Below are 18,268 nucleotides of genomic sequence, written 5' to 3'. Positions count from 1 at the left end.
TTTCATTGTCTAGGTCCACAGTAAGCGGGATCCAGTTGATTTGGTTAACTAGTTGCAGCTTTGATTTCCCCCAAAGGGTAATCACAGGGAACATGCTGAGAACATAGATGCATTGTACCCCAATGTGTGATGATGGTTAAACTCTGCCCACACTCGACTAGTAGACACTCATCTTAATCCTACCATGAGAAATATCCCAGGCACTTGCCAATATTCCTCCACTTAACAGCCAGTGTTAGAATGCAGCCAACAAATGGCTCACCAAAGCACAGCAAATGCCACACTTGCCACTGTTCGGGGATATACCCCACTACTGACTGCATAGCAGAAATCCTATCTGGGCAGTGCTGCCCACTTTCCATTCATCCGTTCTCAGCGACGGACAGAACAGGAGAGCGCCTCTGCCACTCCAGGAACTCCCACATCACCACCAGGCTGCATGAATGGCTACCTGGCTTTGGGCTCCCAAGCCACCTCTGGAGCCAGCTTAACAGGTTCAGGTTGGTGTGGTTCACTATGCCAAGATCAACCACCATGTCTGGGGCATCCAGAACAGCCCCCTGTGCACCTGTGGTGCTGTGGAAGATGTTACACGCATGCTGTATGGTTGTTCTTTGAGTTGGGCTTCCTGAAGGTCTTCCCAAGCTGAACACTGTTGACTCAGAGGCCATTGACTGGTTGAAGACCACTTAGCTGTTTTGTTTTAGTTTGCCTTGCTTGTCTTGTCCGCACACAATTGAATTATATGCCGCTCCGGGCAAGTGAGAGGTTGAAGTGATATTGACTGTTTGTTATCAGTAGCTACCGGTGTGGTGCTCTGCTCTTGTTCGATGATAACAGTTGGCTGCGTGCGTGTTCCCTCTGTGTGCTTCCCCAGCTCTGCGCAGATAGCTGACACAGCAGACCCCGAGAGAACCCACAATGACCACAGACTCTAGTAAGGTACGAAGGAACCCGAGCCAGGTTTATTGTCAAACGAAGCACAGTAATAGTTTTCTATAGACTCTACAGGACATACTACGAATATGTGCTCCCCGGGCAATGGACACAGCTCAGTCAGTGGCGGGACTTTCCACTGCCCCCTAGGCTGGCCAAAGATATGCACTCCGCGACCTACTTTTATACAGTTATAGGACAAATTACTCATCCCTCCAGACGTATTGAGGTACAGTCTCTTGGCTCATTAGGGTGCTGTCTCCCCTTTGATCCTGTTGTTCCAGACATACAGATCTATCCATCATGCTGTCCTGTCTTTAAGATGCACCTGCCTGTTCCTTGTTATGTCTATGGAGTGTCCTTGTATCGGGCTGTCCAGGTGCCATCTTGGCACAAGTTCCTCTTAACACTTGTATGTTAAGTACCTGCTTCTAACAACCTTCTTCTTGCCAACTTCTGTGAGCGGGGCGTGCCTCTGGCTCCCAGCCCAGCTTTTGCTTAGCAGTGCCTGGAAGTTTGGTTCAGGCTTCAGGCCTCAGACTAGGCCTCTGACACAAGAATTTATATTTCTGGGCCTCATCTTACTACACTGTTCACCAGGTAGAATCCCTGCATCTCTCATGCCATTTCAATTACACTACTGTGTCCACTCTGTAGGGAATGTTGTAGCTAATATCAACCTCTAACAGAGTGAGACTAGGAAAAGACTTCCTCTATGCACCTTGTTCTGAAGCGTCTGATCTATTAATAAGAGTTAATTTAACTTTAAAAGCAGCATTATTTTTTTTCTTAAAGAAGAGCCTACTAGTTTACTGAGAAACCCAGTTTATATGTGCTGCTTGGCTGTAAGGCCTAAAGGATTGTAAACAAACATTAAGTGTGGGGTGATCAGGCTGGGGCAGGAAAAGAAAGGCAATTAAACTTTTTCTCTACCTGCTGTTTTTTTATTTGTTACTTTTACTAGTCTAGAAGTTTTTATAAATTACTATTAATTTAAAATGTTTAAACTTCAATTTCTAGTAATTTTAAGCAAGAATCTTATGCTAGATTTGCACAGAATACTTTTGCTTTAAATATCTTGTTAATTTCCTAAATGGAAGCACTTCAGTGGCTTCAGGCCTGGTGGGTCGGTTTTTGGTTTTTAAACGAGGCTTCAGAGATTTCTAATAGTTCTTGATCTTTTGGACACTATGTGGATATCCACAATTGCATATACCTATATCCGGATATCGCTGCGTGGTGTACTTAAGCCAGTAAGGAAAACAATGTACTGTGCATTCAAGACTATGGTAATTTCAGTTGTTAACTTTAGTTCCAGTGCTGCTCTCAGGGAAGTTTAATGCAAAATCTCTACAGACTTCAATGAAAGCAGGATTGGGCCTTTCATCAATATTGTCAGTTCAGTACATAGCAGATTCTTCACTGAGGACTATAGCCATCCCAAGTTTAACACGTGTGTTCAAACCATTAGTCACAGTGCAAAAAAAGCCCTTTCAAATTCATAGCTGCAACAAAAATTGTTTTTTCTAAAAAGTCAAAAGATGTAGGAACATATTTTCTTGAAACTAGATGGCGGGCACAGCCATTAACGTGATTTTTTTTTTTGAGGGCGGAAGTTAGAAGATTATAAAACTAAGAGCTCAGCGTGAAAGCTCCTTCTCCATCATAACTAACAATGTTGCTGGCAACACTAATCAGATTAAAAGAAATTGAATCATTTGTGTTTGTGGCCATTTTTAGTGAGGTTTGATTTTAATAAATTAGCCTCATTGATAATAGAGAGTTCTATGACTGTTGTCAAAGGATTGCTTAAAAATCAGTTCTAGAAAGAATTATAATTGCATAACATTTTACATATTTAAAACTAACCATTTATATAGTGGGTTGCGTAGGAGGTGGATGATGGATTAGCAGTTTCAATCCTTGTTCAAATGATTTCTTCAAGACAAATTAACCTCATCCCTTTGTGAGTTCTGCTTTTAAGAAAACCAGTGTGAGCATAGCCCATTAAAACTGAACACTCTTTTGGTGGGGGAGTGGGGGAATAGTGCTATAAAATATTGCTATGGGGAATAAATTACAGAACTTGTGATGGAGCATTCTCCTTTCTGTGGCCAATTTTTGGTTCTCATAACACATTGGGTTTTTAAATCTCTCATGCAGCCTAGTATTCTGTGATAGATCGCATTAGAGAGCATTCTCACTGCCTTTATTTGTTTAACCATCTGAGGTTAGTGTTGTTTGAACCTCCTGCCTTTCTTTCAAAAGTCAACCTCCCTATTGTATTAGGCATTATTTATATTGGAATACCTCCTAGGAGACCCAGTCAGGATTGGGACCCCATTGTGCTAGGCACTGCACAAATGTAGCGCAAGGGACAATTTCTGTCTCAAAGGATTTAGAGTCTAGATTAAGATGTGACGTGGGAAAAGAATAGAGGGCAAGGGTAACAAGGACAGAAGTGTGACGTCACACAGCCCATTACTTTTGAAGTGGCATCTGTAATACTCGGTTGCCTGTAGAGCTGGTTTGGGGGGAAAAAATTCATGATTGTTTGTCCCTGTTTTTATGGAAGAATTTCAGAAGCTTTCAACCGATGCTGCTCAACTTGCCTTCTTGCCCTTCGGGCACAATGTCTTTAAGATGGCACTGCCTCCTCCCTCTGCAGCTCAGCCTGAGTCAAGCTCCTGAGTGCTGTGCTTGCAGGCAAGTGTCAACCGCTGCCACCTCCTGCAAATTGTGTTCCAGCGTATGCTCATGTGGCAATGGTGTCTTTTGACCAGTGGGATGACCTAGCTCACTTCCGTGTCTGCAGGCTACCTGGAGCCTGGTCTTCCTGCAGTTTTTTTGTTCCACTCTCCTCCTATGGCTTAGAGTGAGGTCAAGGTGGCTCTAGAACTTGCAGAAAGGTAAATGTGCTACTATGGCATACTGGTGATAACCTTCGTAAAAACAGCAAGTAGGAATGCTGTGACAAGCAGCATCCAAATGAGGGTGCTACAGACAAAGCTTTTACCAAAGTTAGGACCTAAGCACAGCTCAGCTCGGGGGCTTAAAGAATCAAAATAAGCAAAGATCTGGAACAGAAAATAAAGCTTGAGAAATCCCTCTGGTGCAAAATTATGCAATAAGATCTACTTACCAAATAGCAAATACTTTTAAAATGTAAAACTGAATAAAATGGGCTTCTTTTCTGTTAGTTTTTGTGGCAAAATTACAAGAGAACTGAAAGCAGCTGAATGTACATGTGTATCAGCAATTCATATAGAAGCACAAAAACTTGTTACAAGAGTAATTAAAAACCAAATTAACAATTGTTGTAAAGCTGTAATTCAGACTCTTGAAATGCTCAGCTGTTACATTCATAAACTCTTTGAAGAATGTTCTTGGCCTCAACTAAAAAAGTTAAATTACATAGCTTTCTGTATACAGCAACCAATAGTTTTTCAGCCTTAGATTGCTGAGATTGCTTGCTTTGAGATGTTCTAGCAAGTGTAATTTAATAAATCTGAAACAGATTTTCAGCTAACGTTGTATTACCAAGCCACTGGTATGTACTCATCTTAACAGCCTAATGGAAGTACAAGCCAAAAAAGAAATAACATACACCAGTTCTATTAAGCATTTATAAATTCTGCTAAATCCACTTAAGCATTGCACTCAAATAGTTCACAACCAGCAGCAAAATCAGGATAAATGCGAGACGTGGTAATGTTTGTTGTTGCTTACTGAATAGTGATATACAACTGTTTTACCATATATTATCCAGAATTGCTGCCCTCTCAAAAAGGGATGGGAAGTAATGAATTTGGATTAAATCCATTCTACTTTTGAATGTCCTGAATGTAACAAATTTTCCCCACCACTTAAAAAAAAAATATATATATATATATAGAATTGGAATGCTGAGTGTGTGGGAAAGATAAGTTAGCCAGTCTAGCTAATCCTATATTTATTCTTGCACTTTACTGGAGAGAGTCTCCCAAGAAACTCTTTCGTGGAACAGGTGCTATTCCCCAAGAAGCTTTACCATACTCGATATTTCATTGGAATTAACTTTGGTTTTATTTGGAAGGCTGCAAGGGACAATCTGAAGAAAGTTGTTTGTTGTTTTTTTCCTTTTTCAAAGGGCTTATTGCAACAAATATAACTGGCATGTTTACCGAGAAAATATTGATTAAAAACAATAACCAGAATGGATGACCAAGTTCCTTGTATATAGAAAGAACTGTAAAATTTGTACATATGCCTCAAAACTGTTGAGGACAATCGTGGCTTGGTTTTATATTAGAAATCACTGTGTGATATGGCATAGCATCAAAAGGATTGTTTTTATGCTAATGAGTAGAAAACAGAGAGTACCAATATATCGGGCTTTAATTTGGCCTTTCACACTCATTTAAAAATGTTGGCATATCTTTTATATAACAAAACAAGTTTGTGTGTATGGAGCTGAGCAGATGAGCGCTTTTAAACCTAGGTCCTGTAGATGGAAAATATCCCATCTTCTTTTTTTTTTTTTTTTTTTTTTTTTAAGACTAGAGATGTGTGCAAATATCTGTGGGTGAAAATATCTCTCTTCTCTCCCCCACTCCACTCCACCTGTGTTCCAATGATCTGTCCTTCACCTAGGGGTGGTTGAATTTCATTGGTGAGACTGTATGTATATACATTGAAAAGTTTTTGCTAATTTGCATTAATGACTGGAAGACCTTCTGTGGATAACTGAATCTGGTAAGTGAACAATTTTGTAGATTGTGGGCAATGGTGATTGACTAATCTGGCCACTGGCATAACACAGGGCATAGGGACTAGCAACTAAGCCCGGCGCAGGGTAGGAGCCACCGTGTAAACCTGGGGAGAGCCAGGTGCAGGGGTGTGAGGCTCAGTGGGGGGCCCTCTGGATATGGATGCATGGAAGTTGGATCTGACCCAGCATGCTGGGGCATCCCCAGCCCTGCGCGCTGTCATGGAGTATTGGGGGACTCAGGGCCCTGCACCCCCGGCTCCCTGCGATTCACCATGACTCTCAGCCAGCCAGTAAAGCAGAAGGTTTATTTGGATGACAGGAATACAGTCCAAGACAGGTCTTGCAGGCACAGACAACAGGATCCCCCTCAGTTAAGTCCAGCTTGGGGTCCCAGGGCATCCCAGCCCACCCCCCTTTGGGGGGTCAGAGCCATCTCTGCCTCCCAGCCATCTCTCCAGCTCGCTTCCAGCACTCTGCCTTCAGCGACCCCTCCCACAGCCTTTGTTCAGTTTCCCGGGCCCCGGAGTCACCTGGCCTCCAACCCCTTCCTGGGTTCTCATGTTACAAGCTCAGGTATGTTCCCTCGGGCAGACTCCCATCCCCCGATGCAGACCATCCTAGTCACACTCCCCTGTCAGCATTCACACACCCCAGCAAGAACAGTCCCAGTTCGTCACATCCGCGCACACACGTATGTACGTACGTACGTAGTGATTTACATGTTTGCCAGCTGCTCTGGGTGTCTGCAACAATGTGCCTGTGGTGCTGGGGAGAGGTGCTTGGTCTCTCTTGTGGTTTCCCTTTGTTTTCCTGTCAGTCTTTTTTTGTTTTTCTGCAGGGAAGCAAAGAAATCTGTGGTGGACTTGAATTCTGCATGCGTGCATTGATGCAGAATTCCCCCAGGAGTAAGCCATTGGATCTTGTTACACCTTTCTCTGTTTAGATTATCAAATTTCAGTTTCCTATGTAGGTGTTTCTAGATTGTGATCCATTCATCCCTGAACCTTCTCTTTGATAATCTAAATGGATAGACTCGAGGAGCACAGTTGCTATCATGTTTTCCAATCCTTTAATCATTCTCGTGGCTCTTCTCTGAATCCTCTTAAGACTATAACTATACTTCTTGGATATCAGAACTGCACACCATTTCCCACTAGAAGTTGCACCATTGCGGGTGAAAAAGAGGCAAATAGAACTGTAATGGGGTGCACAAACCCCATACAGGCTGGGAAAAGGTGATTGAATTGCTATGGACTCATTAAGCCCTGTCTCGCTACATCTGCAATAGGTGTCAGGCTTGGAGGGAGGAGTTTAAGGGGGGAGCCCAGCTCAGCTGGGGGCTGGCTGGGAGGGAGAGTAGACTTCCACCTCTCACTCTGTAAGAGGAGCCTGGCAGGGCCAGGAACTAACTACTGACTGCTGCCTGCCAGAGCATCCATGAGGAAAGGTAGGCTTGACATGGGGCTATTGTTTTGAATTTGCTACCAGCAACTTGTCTTGTGTTGCTGACTATGAGTGCTGCAGGTGTTGCCCTGCCTGAAGAGGTCTTGTTAAAGTAACTTCTGAATAAACAACTTGTCTTTTTGCACATGACCGGGGATCCAGCAGTGGTTTGTTGCAAACTCAGGACCAACCTTGTAACAATAACATCTCTTTCTACTCCATATTTCCCTGTTATGCATCCAAGGATCACATTAGCTCTTTTGGCCACAGTGTTGCATTCAGAGCTCATTTTCAGCTGATTATCTGCCATGGACCTGAAATCTTTTTCAGTGTCACTGCTTCTCAGGATAGAGTCTCCTACCCTGTAAACATGGCCTAAATTTTTTGTTCCAAAATTTATCACTTTCCGTATGGCAGGCAGTCCTTGACTTTACGACAGTCAACTTACGACAAACAGCACTTACGACGCTTCTGAATTGACACCCTGATTTGACTTATGACAATTGGTTTAGACTTTACGATGCTCAGTCCTGCAATGGAGTGGATTGCGATTCCAAGTTACAACGTTTCGACTTAAGATGCAATTTTCAGGAACCAATTGTGTCGGAAGTCCGAGGACTGCCTGTATTGAAACACATGGTAAGCTGGGCACAAGCAAACAAAGTGATCCAGATGATTCTGCATCACTATGCTATCCTCTTCATTATTTACTAGTGTCCCAATCTTTGTGTCATCTGCAAACTTCTAGTAGTAATGATTCCCCCCTTTTACCTTCAAGTCATTGATAAAATCGCTAAACAGCGGTAGGGGCAAGAACCGACCCCCGATGGATCCCACTAGAAACACAGCTGCTCAACAGTGATTCACTGTTAAATTATCTCAATGTAATTATTTTACTAGTTTTAATCCATTTAATGTGAGCCATATTGATTTTTGTATCATTCTCGTTTTATTAATCAGGATGTCTTGCAGTATCAAGTGAAATGTGTTACAGAAATCTATTACATCAACACTATTATTACGTTTATCAACCAAACTTAACATATTAAAGAAAAGAAGTTACTTTGACAAGACCTATTTTCCGTAAACACATGTTGATTGACATTTAATTATATTCTCCTCCTTTAATTCTTTATTAATTGAGTACCATATCAGCTGTGCTCTGTGTGGCATGTGCGCATGTAAGATCCTATATGTAACATATACACACACATTCATCATACACACAATGTACAGGTGGAGTTGGTGGTTTTCTAGAATACTATGAAATATTACCTACAGAGGTGTGATATATATTTATAGTAAATTGATGAAGTCCTAGTAATATGAAATTCATTCTTGTCCTCTGCTAAATCTTTACTGTGAAGTTGGGTGATAACGTGTTTTTTTTTTTTTTTTTTTTTTTTTTTTTTTTCCCCTTGAATTTTAGCAGGTTTGCAGACTAGTGAAATGACAACTGGCAGGTCGCATCTAACTGAGTACTTTAGGATCCTTTGGGCATGAGAAATGCAGTTTTTAACTTTTATATTATGCTCATATAGCAAATAGTTATAATTATATCCTGAATAATTAATAAAAAATTAAGTTTAAAGGAAAGAATATAGTATTTCCTTAATAGTATAGAAAATGCCTGCATCCTAAGGTGGTATTATGAAGCCAGTGAAAAGAAGTGCCAGTTAGCTGACAGTTTGTGGACTGGATTCTTTCGATATATCTATGAAAGCGCTTTTCAAGTTGGATTGGAAGTGTTCTTATTTGTCACTGTTCACCTTGAGGAAGGTGGCAACACTTTTGTTTGAAAGGAGATCTCATGACACAATGAAGAATTTTAAACTCTGCCACGAAGAGTGGTTTTGTACTGATATGTTGTTTGCAGAGAAGCATAAGTCTGGTAGCAAAGTATTATGTTTTTAAGTTTTAAAGTGGCTAAAGAATTGAATTTGGAAACTTGTTACTATTTAAAAAGCTGTTTGTTAAAGTAGGACTACAAATGTCCTTTGTGCATCAGCCGGTGATGTGTTGTGAAGACAGGGTTTTGTTGGGAACAAGATTAAAACTACATTACTTTATTGAACTGTGCAATTTGACAAATTATAAACTTTTGTTTAAAAGCTTTGTTCTGCCAAATAGATGTATAGTAGAAGCTTATATCTTCAGTTAGAGATATTGTTACATTACTATAATAATGCATTTTTAAACCATTAGTTGATTGTGGCTGAGATCTAAGAATTATACATCATCACTTTTGAATGTATTTTTGTCACACGGTTCAACATTATTCATATTTTTTTCTCTCTCATATCTATAGAGCTTGTTTTGTTCCCTCCTGCATGGGTATCTCCATCACAGAGGCGGCAAGGGTTTAAAAAAAAAAACTTGATATACTTGATTAATTCTTGCTGAATAAAAATAGCCTTTTAACTAGTCTGTTCCTCTTTTGGTATCAATTTAGGGTGAAATTCACCCTGGTGAAGAGGACCTCTTACAAGCTCTTCCACAGTTCATACCACTCAGTCCCTCAAAGTGTGTGTGTGTTTTTTTTTTTCTTTTTTTTTTTTTTTTTGTAGATGGATCAGCTATGTATGTATCTGGTTTAAATGTAGGTAAAGTGAATTTCACCCTTAGGAAGGTGCACCTATCACCTTTTGTAGTGGAGTATGTGTGGTGCTAACTCAGCTTCTAATGAACTTCACATTACCTGTTGGTATACTGGAAGTTAAAGGAAGAAATATTGTGTTCTAAAATCTCCATTTCCAGCTATCAGTTTCAAGGCAACTGCACCTGTATACCTCTTCCATGGTCCACCCAGGGTACCCACTTCCAGATTTCTGGCTCCTTAGCCGTCACTCTCTTGGGCAGAGACTCGCATCTCTCTTGCTCCTGACCGGGTTGTTAAGGCTGTATAACGTCTTGATTCATGCTGTGATATTTCTAGCAAGCCAGTCTGTCTAAACAGGCCAGCGTCTGCACTTTGCTTTCTTTCCAGAAGTTATGAATAGCATAATTGCGGGCAGTTGTGAGTTTCCACACAGGTCTTTCTAAGCAAGCACATTTATTCTTAAGGTGAAAACATTACAGAGAAAACCACTGAAAACAAAAGAATCTACACACGTTAAAAAGCTTCCCAAAGGTCACTCCATCTCCAACCTTGGGGTCTTGTAGGTGTCAGTCCTTTAAATCTACAACTGGGTTTTTCCCATGGTTACAAGTTCATGACTGTCTTCAGATTCAGAACCAGAACCCAGACTGAGCAGATCAGCCTGTTTCTTCATATAGCTTGGGCCTGTGAACTCTAACCTCCAGGAACAGGTAATTGGCAGACAGTCCCCCTCATCTCAGCACGTAGCTTCAAAAGACTTGGTTTTTTGCATATCTGAAGAGGGGAAATACCTCCCCCTAGGTATTCCCCAGGAAATATACTTTATTCTTATTATCCAAAAGTGCATTCTTGTCTGGCACAATGTCAGTGTAGTCCTTTGAACTCCCTGGCCTCACATTACATTTCCTCCCCTAGAGAGGTTACATACAATATCAGCCCACAATAATACATAAACTTTGCATTTAACTGTCTCATACCAGGGTGCTGTCCAGACCAGTGGGGAGCTGTCACCCTTGCCTTGCAACCTGAGGTGTGTTACAATGCCTTGCTGAAGTAGCTTGCACCTGGGATGCTGACAAACAGCCTTCTGGCATGCAAGCTACACCTGAGTGTTTGTGTGTAACTGCAACCTGCCAGCCACACTTGGGTTACACTCTGGATTTTACCAGCCTGGGTTATACTGCAGGGTGATGCCAATGCACTCAGACTCAGGTTTCTCCTCCACCCCTCCCTCCCCCAACCTCCAAGAAATGTAAGTCTTGTACTGCACAGCCCTCTCCTGGACAGTCCAAATATACTAAGTCCCGTTATTCCTGTAAGGGAATAATACACAATAGTTTGTTCCACCAAATGGAGTTACCCAGACATTTCAACTTGAACACACTGGATTAGATAAAACAAGTTTATTAACTACAAAGAGAAATTAAGTGAGTACAAGTAATGATCCATAAAAGTCAAAAGTGGTTACAAGAAAAATAAAGATAAAACATTCTTTAGTGCTTACTTTTAACAAACTATATGTTAGATTAAAGCAGTTTCTCAACACGTGCTTCTAGTAGCATTACTAGCCAAACTCTTCAGGTCAGGACCCTTCCCCCAGAGTCCAATGGCTGTTTCCTTTGTCTTCTCAGGTACAGAGAATGAGCTGGGCAGGGAGAGAGAAAGGGTTGTCTTGGGGTGTTTACCCCTCTTTTTTTATAGTTCCTCTTTGCAAAGCATTTCCAGCTGAGAATCAGGAGACAGGGAGTCTGCTGGAAGGAGGAGACTCCATGCTGTTTCTTTGTCAAGATGCAGATCTCTTTGCCCTGCTCCCCTTCTTTGCCAAAGAATGGCCACTTTGTAGGTAATGGCCCATTAGCTTTGTTGGCACTTAGCTGGTTGTCAGTTTGTCTCTTGTCTTTGGGAAACTGGTTTAACCACTCCCCAGACTTGCCTGGAAAACATGCTTCAGTCATGATTTCAGCTTGTGTTTATAACATTACATCTGATGTTGCTATATGCATTTTACCATGATATTACTGATCAGCAAGTTGTGAGTTTTTTGAAATGATCCTCACATGGTATACTTTGTACAAAGATTATTACAATAGCATGTAGGGTGTGAACATGGATGTATTCTGTCACATTAATACAATAAGGTTTTTCAAGGATATTGCAGGAAATTGCCATATCACTCTAGGTACCCCTCTGAAGGGTCAGGGCTCCATTGTACTTGGCATTATACAAAGAAGTAAGTCCCTGAATTACAGAGCTTGTAATAAGTATCTGTGTTTTTGCACTGACTCTGTGTGCGTATGGGCCATGCTCTCTTCTGTATTCATAATAATATGCTGACAGTCCTTAATTATAGGTACTACTGACACTATTATAAAAAGATTCAACAGTCAGTAGTAAAGGGACAGACTTTATAGACTTTTTACAAGTCTGTTCCTTTACTGACTATAGAACATTTCTGTAATGGTATCAGTAGTGCCTATCGTTTAAGGAGTTTGTCAGCATGTCTATTATGAGCCAATATTTTCAGAAGTTTATCAGCTAATGGTTTTTCTGCTGTTTAGTATAAAATAGTTTAAATTTTTTTGGCACATTCCTAGAACTCTAGATCCTCAGAGTGAGACATGCTTAATGGCAAATTGGAGCTATGTATTTAATCATATGGAAATACACAGACTAACCATATGGTGGGTCTATTGTCTCATTGCTTCAAATAATAAAAAGCGTTGAAATCCTGGCTCCATTGAAGTCAGTGGAACTTTTTGACAGGACTTCACCCAGGATGTTTAAGCTGTGCAGGTTAAATCACACCTTAAACCAATGGTTTCCAAACTTTTTTTTGGTGACCCACTTGAAGAAAAATGTTGATGCCCATGACCCAATGAGGCTGGGGATGAGGGGTTTGGAGTGGGCAAGGGGCTGGGGCAGAGGGTTGGGGTGAGGGCTGTGGAGTGGGATTGGAAATGAGGGGTTCAGGGTGTGGGAGGGGGCTCTGGGTAGGGGGTTGGGGTGCAGGGAGGGCTCTGGGCTGGGGGTACAGGCTCTGGGGTGGGACCGGGGCTGAGGGGTTTGGGGTGCAGGAGGGGGCTCTGGGCTTGGGGTGGGTCGTGACCCACAGTTTGAAAACCACTGCATTAAACTACTAAAACAATGTCCATAGTTAATACTGAAACATTTTTTCTTGAATCCCCTATTTGGCTAGGTATTACACCAGATATGCCATGTAAAATTGGATCTTATTTGGGTAGGAATATTAAAGTAAGGAAATTTTTTAAAAGTGTAGCAAAAAATCGAGTCTTATTAGCTGAAAAGGGGACCATCTACCAGAAAAAAAAATCACACTTCAGGTAAAATTTCAAGCTTTTTCTTTTTTTTATTATAGTAAATATGTATGTTGAGTAGAACTATATTTGAAAAGCCACCTCATTGCCCTTCTTTAGATCCCACTATCATGATGCCTACATAGATGCAGACAATGATTAGGCAACTCTGTTGCTGTGACCGCTGTCTTGCATGCTGATCATTATGGTCTCATTTTTTCTGTGCTCTCCTCCTGTTTATAGTCTTACATTTTGACCCAAAGTTCATCAGGTTATACTTACTACCATCTGTAGTTGCTAGGACTGTATTTTTGTTGTTTCTCATCTGGTTCAGTGGACTGGAAGTAAGATTTAAGGCAAAGTTTCAAGTATTGCATGCTGCAGAAAATAGTTCTAATTGCACACTTGACACAACTTAAGTGTGAGATATAGCTGAAGTACTGCTGCAGTATTGTATTCTATTTTTTTTTTTTAACTATTCACATATACAGTGTAAAAAGGCAAAAAAAATCTTTTTGGAGTAGGGTTTGCCTGCATCTTGTGAAAATATTTTTCTTTTATTAGTCTTATAATAAATAACACATCAGAAGCAATGGGCTTTCACATTTGTTCCTTTCCTTCAAAAGTTTCCTGCAGAATCTATTTGCTCATCAAAACTAATATTAATGGCTTAAAACCTCCAAGATAATTTAGCAGTTACAGTTAAAATTCTGTGTTTTGACTCACCTGGTTAAACCATGTTTTGCTACTTAAGACCACACACTCCTCTGAGAGAGGAGCTCACAGAGTGGCAGGGGGTTATATAGAGTTATAACCCATAAGTCTGAGTTCAAAACTTCCTTGCTTTTTACACTTAAAGAGAAGCTGCATCCATTTTGCTCAGGATGGACTTCAGAGACTTCTCATGGTAAAAGAAGCATCATTACTAAATATAAATATAAATGGAAATGTTTAGAATATATTTGAGGTCTCTACAGAAGGCAGCTGGATTGCTGAAAATCCCGTATTTTGTACAGGACCAATAAAACTAATACACTAGAAGCCTTCATTTTTTTTTATTTATCAGATGTTCTTAAATGTCATCTGTGCAATTTCTTGTCGCCTTTTTTTCCCGAGTGGTAGATTAGCACTTATAAGGGTATGTCTTATAAGCACTTATAAGGGTAGTGATCGATCCCCGCTGGATCGATGTATCGTGTCTAGTCTAGACGCGATACATCAACCCCTGAGCACTCTCCTGTTGACTCCTGTACTCCAGCGCCACAAGAGGCGCAGGCAGAGTCGATGGAGGAGCGGCAGCAGTCGACTCACCGCGGTGAAGACACCATGGTAAGTCGATCTAAGTACGTCGACTTCAGCTACGTTATTCACGTAGCTGAAGTTGCGTAACTTAGATCTATTCCTCCCTTCCCTCCCCCACCCTTAGTCTAGACCAGGGCTAAAAGAGGCTAATGAAGGGGAAGGTCCCCCCACTATATCTGTCTGCTCATTTCAAAGGCAATAGTTTAAAATGCTGTCATTACTGAGTCAGAAAAGGGGTTAAACATTTCTGGTTTGCTTCAAAGCTGGCCTTGGACAGAATTGATTGAAGGTTATCTGATTACTGTTTGAAATGAGTTCATTGTCTTGAACCACTTCCTCATCACATAAAAACCATCAGCACAATTGGAGTCCTTGTTAGAAGCATCAGTAGAAAGACATATACTGAATTGCCTCACTCCTACAGGCAAATTGGGAAGGTCACTGCCTTGGGTGTGGCCAGAGACCTCTGAGCTGTGGGAGCTATTAATCCAGCCACTGTCGCATATGTTAAAATATTAAGAAATGCCCGTTTATTTAAAAAAAAAATCCTGTTATTTTATACCAATTTGTTTAGGCATAAAATTTTCCTTTTTAATCAAATTAGGTATAGCTTTCTTTAAGTTTTTTCATGTTAGAGAAGTGGGTGGATCTTTTGTTATGTACCGTGTAAAAGATATATTTTTAAATGTGGAAGTTAAAAAACAAGTCATTTTCTTATATAAACTGGTGTAGCTTTCATGGCAGCAAAAGCTACTATAATTAAGATTGCAGTGCAATTTCTGTTATAAACCTTCACTTTAATTCACTCATCAGTTTCTCAGATATTCACCTTGTGTTCTGAAACTTTTGATGCTTGTTCAGAGCTGAAATAGGAATATTTCTGGAAGCTTAACCAAATCCATTTAGCCACTTGGCCAGCTTTTCAAAGGCATTTAGGCACCTGAAGGTGCCTAGTGCGATTTGATAAAAGGGCCTAAGCAAGTTAGGTGCCTGACTCCCATTGATTTTCAAATCTGTAAATCTGGCCCACTGTCTACTTTAGAAGGCAGAGGAACCCATTCTTGTTTTAAATTTTTTTTTTGTGTGTGAATGGATAACATATAGAACTTTAAAACTTTTTATCTCAGATGTGACTCTTCTATAATGACAAATAAGTACATGGTAAGTTTAGGGTTGTTGTTGTAGTTTATTAAAATTAAGTGATTAAAAGTGGTTTCTTTGTATAGATAGTCTTGTATTAGATTGAGTTGTATTATTGCTCATGGCACTTAGGAGTTGACACAGTATGCTTTTTGTAATTGTTTTTAAAAACACAGTGAAATAATATATTTATATAAAATTTGTAATACTAAGTAACAAACTTGGGGCCCTAATCCTGTATCTATTTGCTGAAGTGGACCTGTGCAGCATTCCACTAAGTGACATGAGTCAAACTATCCCCACCTAAAGGGAGAAAATTCATAACAAAAATAGCATTTTGTGTGTGTGTGTGTGTGTATGTATATATGTATGTATGTATATATGTATGTATGTATATATAATATATAAAAAAACAGGTGTAACATGAGCAGGATATATATATATACACACACACACGCTGTGCTGTAAAGTTGTAATCTTGCATCTTACTATGGCTAGAAACAAGTGTCTCCTCCCAATGGAAAGGGTTGTGCGGAAAAAACTATATTTTTATAGTTGAAGATTGATAGTTCCTTTTATTTTTCATCCTGTTGGACAAACTCCAGACAAAATGCTTATCATTGAGTTCTTTGTCTCTTAAAAATACATACTATAGGTTTTTTAGAATTGCTTATAGTTTAAAAAATGGTCATATGTCAAATATATTTTTTGCTGGAGGAAAAGGTTTGTGTTTTTTTGTTTTAATTGCTAGAGGTTAAAAGCAGGATATTTAATCTGCAGAGTCACTTAGTGAATTGTATTATTTTCTCAGATCAGTTTATCAGATTGGCTTGAACCTATTTGATTATAAGGTACATTAGAAAAATTGTGCTTCTTTGAAATTAGTTTAAATTGTTCATAATTAAATTACTGTTTTGTTTTCTTAAAATGCAAGATAAGCTACCCAGTGAACAGGTTATTCTTCAAAACAGATTAGCAATTGCACATGGAAATATATTTCTTAACTTATGTGGAGGAGATCCTGCTCATGTTACACCTGTTGTTTTTGTTGATTAAGTTTAATCCTGTCAAAAGTGTATGACCTGTTTTTGAAGAAGCTCACCTGGTGAGAAGTACTATCACAAATTACTAAATGCATTGGAAGAAAAAATAACCATTGTAACAACCCTCTTTAGGTGTGTGACTTTCAGTCAGGAAGCACCTCAGGGTAGAGTTGTTCCTAGGTATTACCATGCAGATGGTGATTCATTTCTGCTTCCTCTTGGGACCCTGTACTAATGGAAGATTTGTGCATGCTGAACTGCTGCTGGCTGATCCCTAACTCCAGCAATCCAGAGAGGATTGTCAGTGGTGAAGGCAGGGTAGGGTGGTGAAGGCACTCCTTCAGTGTTGCCAATGAGGTCTGTGGGAGGTGGAGTGCTGGTCCCTAAAAGACTGGGCAGTTGTGCTGGTAGAGATTTCCCCAGTCGTGCCTCAACAACTGATATATGATTGGGCTGTGTGTGGAGGTCACAGATCCCAGTTTTGACATCTGAAGGATCCCGAGGCAGACTGATCCATCTACCATAAGAAAAGCCATACTGGGTAAGATCAATGGCCCATCTAGCCCACTATCCTGTCTTCTGACAGTGACCAATGCCAGGTGCTTTGGAGGGAATGAACAGGTAGTAATCAAGGGATCCATCCTGTCGTCCTTCTGGCAGTTAGAGGCTAGGGACACTCCGAGCATGGGGTTGCATCCCCGACCTGGCTAATACCCATTGATGGACTTAACCTCTGTGAACTTCTCATTCTTCTTTGAACTCCATGATAGTTTTGGCCTTCACAACACCCCCTGCCAGGGAGTTCCACAGGTTGTGTGAAGAAATACTTTCTTTTATTTTAAATCTATTGCCTATTAATTTCATTGGGTGACCTGGTTCTTGTTTTATGCAGCAGAATAAATAACATGTCCTGAGTCACTTTCTCCACACCATTCATGATTTTATAGACCTCTGTCATATCCCCTCTTAGTCATCTCTTTTTCCAAGCTGAAAAGTCCATCTTTATTAATCTCGCTTTATATGGAAGTTTAATTCCATAATAATTTTTGTTGCTCTTCTCTGTACCTGTTCCAGTTCTAATATCTTTTGAGATTGGGTGATGAAAACTGCATGCAGCATTCAAGGTCTGGACGTACCATGGATTTATTTAGTGGCAATAAGACAGAAAATATCATCTCTATCCCTTTCCTAATGGTTCCTAATATTGTTAGCTTTTTTGACTGCTGCTTCACATTGAAGAAACGTTTTTAGAGAACTATTCACAATGACTCCAAAATCTTTAAGTGGTAACCACTAATTTAGATTCCATCATTTTGAAAGTTTGTCTTTAGTCATCTTTTATAAAGGGCCAGGAGTGACTGATTCTTCCTAAAAGTGGAAGCCCATGAGGCTCTGCCCCCTCTGTGTCCCCGCCCCTGCCATTCCTCTCCTCTCCTCCTCTCCAACCCCTCTTCCCTCCCCCCCCCCCCCGGCCCTGGCCAGGCTGGGGAGCTCATGCCTGTTGACCTGAATTTGATGGGTTAATTATTATGGCTCACCACTGATTGCATCCGACCAGAAGATTTACAGGTACTTGTCCAATTCAGACTACAGAGCTCAAGAACTCGGAGAGCTCTATATCAGGAGAGGACTCTCGGGGTGCTTGGCAAGAACACGTACACTGAGGACAATACCAAATTGATAAAACCTTTATTGAAATTAACATAAAAATAAGGAATGCAATGAAACTTATAATTGCAAA

At 40.4% G+C, this 18,268-nt stretch overlaps 1 protein-coding gene across 3 annotated transcripts in view; it reads left to right on the top strand.

The window, feature by feature from the left end:
- MCF2L (MCF.2 cell line derived transforming sequence like) overlaps positions 1-18,268 on the top strand; it is a 269,080-nt gene that overhangs the window by 15,128 nt on the left and 235,684 nt on the right. The window lies entirely within an intron of this gene.

This window comes from Malaclemys terrapin, chromosome 1 (assembly GCF_027887155.1).
Source record: "Malaclemys terrapin pileata isolate rMalTer1 chromosome 1, rMalTer1.hap1, whole genome shotgun sequence".
In the NCBI taxonomy this organism is placed as follows: Eukaryota; Metazoa; Chordata; order Testudines; family Emydidae; genus Malaclemys; species Malaclemys terrapin.
The sequence above is the reverse complement of the archived record's forward strand: the minus strand, read 5'-3'. Positions and strand labels throughout refer to the sequence as shown.